The 5,297-nt window shown below is 38.2% G+C and overlaps 1 long non-coding RNA gene across 1 annotated transcript; it reads right to left on the bottom strand.

Moving 5' to 3' along the window:
• Positions 1–1,735: 1,735 nt before the first annotated feature.
• Positions 1,736–4,944, bottom strand: LOC120410447. The gene is made up of 2 exons (XR_005602586.1): positions 4,008–4,944; positions 1,736–2,482 (listed from the first exon to the last, which is right to left on the bottom strand). It is a non-coding gene; the product is annotated as an uncharacterized LOC120410447 (long non-coding RNA).
• Positions 4,945–5,297: the final 353 nt, after the last annotated feature.

Genomic DNA, 5,297 nt, shown 5'->3' with positions numbered 1-5,297 from the left:
TAAAATTGTCAACACATCTGGCTGGCCACAGCGTAGAGCTGTGAGTGACACCCGGTGAAAAATTTAGCTCAGAATGAAAGCTGAGGTGAGCACCCAACTGTTCCATTTAGACATTAATATCCTAAGTCCTTGCTTAAGGGAGCTGCCAGTGAATTCCCTGCTGGCATATGTTCTGGGTCCATCTAACAGGAGAGTTCACAGTCAGCAGCCTGACCCCTCGACCTTGTCAATGTAAATAAAATACATGAAATTGTGCCTTCTGTGCTGTCATCTGTGGGAAGAGGCATTGTGGCCCACATGTCATGACTGTATTAGCATTACATGAACACTGAATTAAAACCTTCACAGGCTATACATGCACGACAGTGCAGATTTAAAATAGCTCTAAATGATCTGGTCTGAGATTTGAAATCCCACAGAGTTGTATTAATATAATCTCTTGTGTTTAATATAAATTAGAATGAATGAGATTACTTTTTTCTGGGAATTTTAAACTGAAAATTGATTAAATCTGTTTTTAAAGAATGGCCTAAAAAACTGGTAAGAAATTAAAACAAAGAAAAAGCCAAGCCAGCTGCCATGAGGCCATGATAAGATTTTCTTTCTAAAAGAAAAGACCTTGAAAATGTTTGTCATTCATCTCTCGTAAAGTCCACATCTGAAGTGAAGTATGATTTTTACTTTTTCAGGACAAGACTATGTAACACAGGTCCTCCAAGGAAACTCCAACTTCCCTAGAATTCTCTTAGTGTTTTCAATACAGCAGCATTGTCTTTTACACAATAGGCAAAGACAAAGTTTATGCAATCTGATTGTTGTTTCAGCTCCTTGTTTTACTTCTCTATTATGTTCAGATGAAACAGTTCAAATTGAAAATTAGAAACATTAACTGCATGAACCAAGAATAGATTCCAAAGAAGAGGCAGGATACAAAAACATCTTTCTTTTTAGGTCAACCAGAATTTCAGTGTGTGCAGGTATGAAACTTACTTTCACTTGTTCTCTTTGATGTACTGTAGCTGGCTATATAATTTTATCAGATAGCCTGGGAAGATCCAATTTTATGAGAAGTGAAAGAAATGTGAAAAGGGCAATTATGAGGAGATTAAACTAATGCAGTACCTGGTTAGCTCATACATTAGGAGGTGGATTTTCTTCCTTTCTTTTACAAGTGTCTGTATGGTAAAATAAACACTTTTAAAGTCCACAATGGAGACTCTTAAATAAGAAAAGATCTCAAATTCCTCTGAATGTATTTTCAGAATTGAAATATGATATCTGTCTGAGTTGGACAGAGTAACCCAACCCATCTCGACTTTCACTTGCTGTCCTCAGCAATGGTCCTTTGCTGTCCTAATATCTTGAACGGATTAATGTTCTAAGAATGCTTAAATGGGATTGTGGAGCTTTTGTTTACACTAGGGACAATATTCCTCTTCATTGACAAATTTTCTCCCAGTGTTCATTGTTGGTTTTGTCTGAAGGTTAGTTGAAGGACATCTTAAAAGCCTTGCCTCCATTTCTACTTTTACTTCCTTACTTCATAGTATGCTGAAGTAGTTCAAGAGCAGTGCAAAGCATGTCAGATGCAATTTTGTCTTCAAAAGCTCAGAATTTAAGGGCTTAACCCAGTTTGCAGGCAACTAGTCAGTCATACTTTGATTTCAAAGATTGAATACAGTTATTCAAGTGGGTAGGCGTTAGCAGAATCGGTCCAAGCAGAACAATATACAAGTTCACGGGAGAGCGGATTTTTTTTATTAAAACTTGAGAGTGCTTTGGCTGTGTTTTCTGTTGCACAGAGTGGTTGACAATCTAATTACCACTATGTTGTGTGCTATGGAAGCAGGTAGTACAGTAGGTAAGGAAGGGAAGGTACTAATGCCTCTTACACAATTTGTCCATCTAGATCAACCCCTGAAATCCCTTCCAAAGTAGACATAAAAAGGGGAGTGGGGATGGGTATGAGCTCCTCCCTCCCCTCTCTAAGCTGGTGCAAGATGAATCAGCTCACTGCTGTGTGAGGGTACAGGCCCAAGTTAAAGTGTGGTAGCTTAGTATCTCAGTATGCAGGAACTTGACAGTGAGATTTATTGCTATTGTTCTTAATTATTATTCCCACAAGTATTAGAAGGGAGTTGAAGAAGGGAAGGTGGGAGTCCACTGAGTAGGGAACAAATAAACCTGGAAGTAACTTCACAAGCAGTTTTGGAGCTCAGCTCACACCACTTATCTAACTTCAGATTTAATTGTGCAGCTAATTGCTTGATTACAACAGAATCTATGTTATGTCCTACTTGAACAGCAGTGCTATCTGGGATGAGCACAAAAGGCAAGAAAATCAACAGTATAAGTCGAATGTATTCACAGGAAAAAACTTCTGCTCTGGAAGAGTTGTGCCCCTTCAGACCCAGCAGTACCAATGGTCATGAGATTTTCCTTCTTCAGATCCACTTTTGTAAACCTGCAACCTTTTCTTTGCCTATAAAATACAGCAGTCACAAAGATGTTTGTCAGCCTGTGCTAATACTAATAATATTCAGCAACAGTTCAGCTATAAGTTCTTATTGCCTTCTTCCATTCCCACCTCCTCTTTGCTGAGTCCACTTTTTTAGCTGCTGTACCTTTTGTAGTGTAAGATCTTTGTGGCAGGAAATAAGCCTTTTTGCTGTGGTTTATAGGTGTTAAACACACAAGGGCTCTGGTCCATCACAGAAACACTAAGATCATAATGCAGATGATACAAATAAACCCAAGACAGATTCTATGTTTTTTATAATTAAATATATTCTTCCCCAAACTACATATGGATCCTTTGAAAAATAAGACCATATTATCTCATATTCATCAAACAATAGAATATATCTATGTTGCTGAAAGATGATACTTGCTGGAGGCTTAGACAAGGAATTCCATATTTGTGACATGATTTAACTGTGCCTAGCTTTATTTTGTTTCACCAGGTCCTAATTTAGACAACTTAAAAGCCTGCTTTACATAGGCCTCTACTGATCCATTCCCTGAACTCATCTAGAAGACAGAAGAATGACCAAAAAGCAATACAGTATAATTGTATTTTTTTTAGATGAGAAGAGGTTTGAGAATGCTTGGCATGAATTGTAGCCCAGATGGCTGATACCTGAGGCAATAGGAACAAATATAATCTTAAAAGATGAAGTCATCAGGAATGAAAAAGAGTCATTGCTGTGTATAGGTTAGTCAATTATAATAATAACATTGTAGCCACACACTACCAGCAATGGAAAAATTAAGAATTGAAAATAGAGTATCTGCTGACACACAAAAGGGTTAATCCACTAGAGGGAGACAAACTGAAGAAACTATTGCACTTGAAATTACCAAAAAAATTAAAGGGAACAAACGGGAAAAGTGTTTAGACAACTAAACATAGTGAACTTTTTATTCCTGCATGTGTGTGTAAGTAAATCAGCATTCTTACTTCTCTTACTCCCTCATCAGGATCAGGAAATACAAGATTTAATTTTAATTCCTTGCTAAGTGTGTTAGCTCAGGCAAAAGGTTGCCAATAAAAATATGACATCTGTATTTCACAAACCCTACTGCTTGGTTCTGTAAAGATTTCTCATTATTAACAAGTCCATGAGAAAGAGCCGCCATTTAGACTCTTTCTGTTTCTTGACAGAAGAAATGTGTAGTGCAAAATATATTTAATGATAGCAGTATTTCAGATTGCTTTTATAGCTCTCAGGGTTTGTAAACAATTATTTAGCAATCTTTTAATTCAACAGATTGATCAACATACAAAGTCCTCCTGACAAGTAGGTGAAATAAAGGATTTTAGTACGACTGACCAACACATAAAGTTGGTCAGTCCCACTTTATATGGTGGATTGACCTTGGCCAAGTGCCAATTCCAACATAAATACTTGTTTATTCTTGTATATGTTTATTATTATTGTGTCATGCAAGAGGGGAATAAGTGAGTAGCTGCGTAAGTGTTCAGGTGTTGTCTGGGGTTCACTCACCACAGTCCTCCCAGATCTAGTACAAAAGTCTTCCTCATCTCGACAAGGTATTGATGCTTTATGTGGTGACAGTGCATATCCTGGGTTGCCTAGTATTGCTCTAACCTGAGCAAACAGAAACGTCACCGAAGTTTGAGCAGCCAACAGAAGGTCCACCTTTTGTTCAGAGGAAAAAAAATAGACAGCCTGAAAGGACACTTGCTCTTAACCTAAGGCAGGTATCTGTTCAGATGAATTGTTACTTTCAAACATCTGTTTCCTTCCAATGGGAACTTTGGCTCACTAGTTCAGGTCAAATGAATTATTTTAGACACCCAAAGGCAGGTGAGGCGAAGCCAACTAACAGCCTCCATCTCTGTCTGATTTGAGTTGCTCTTTTTTGAAACCTCTTCCGTTGTGACAATAGACATGCCCTGTATTCTAGTTGCCCTTTATCCCAGAATTAAAGATTATCTACTTTTACTTTTATGTTCTTGGTAATTTTTTGCGTTCTGACACTATTTTTAATAATACATACAACTTTCTTCTGTAGCAGTTATTACGTATATTAGTTGTAGCCTGCTGTACTGGTTAAGCTGTAGGCTGAGCAGGTCCAGCAAAAGAAAAGAAGCTGAAAATTTGTCTGTAACCTGAGCTAAATTTTCTCATGTTTCTATGCTTACTTTCCCATTTTATAGTTAATCACCATATGTATGTCAAAGTATTTACACTCCTCTCTCTTTGCTGAAGAAAAGGATATTTTTTGTTGAGGAGCAGAAGGAAAATTTTTCCTTACCTGACAAGATACAGGTGTTGCCCCACTTCTGCCCAAAGAAATCTAATAGAAATGTGTCTCATTTATTTTCATTGGGCTTTTTGGTACAACTGGAAGCCCTCAAGTTTTGAAGAAATGGAACTTCGCTCAGGAGGATTTCAGCAACACCACTGAATGGCTAAATATGCCCTCCTATATTTTATATCCTTCCTTCCTTCCTTCCTTCCTTCCTTCCTTCCTTCCTTCCTTCCTTCCTTCCTTCCTTCCTTCCTTCCGAATTCCTTCCTTCCGAATTCCTTCCTTCCTTCCTTCCTTCCTTCCTTCCTTCCTTCCTTCCTTCCTTCCTTCCTTCCGAATTCCTTCTTTCCTTCCTTCCTTCCTTCCTTCCTTCCTTCCTTCCTTCCTTCCTTCCTTCCTTCCTTCCGAATTCCTTCCTTCCTTCCTTCCTTCCGAATTCCTTCCTTCCGAATTCCTTCCTTCTGAATTCCTTCCTTCCTTCCTTCCTTCTCTCTCTGCTGCTTCTCTCCTTTGTGTCA

The sequence above is a fragment of the Corvus cornix genome, chromosome 1, assembly GCF_000738735.6.
Source record: "Corvus cornix cornix isolate S_Up_H32 chromosome 1, ASM73873v5, whole genome shotgun sequence".
NCBI lineage: Eukaryota > Metazoa > Chordata > Aves > Passeriformes > Corvidae > Corvus > Corvus cornix.
This window is presented reverse-complemented; position numbering and strand designations above follow the sequence as displayed.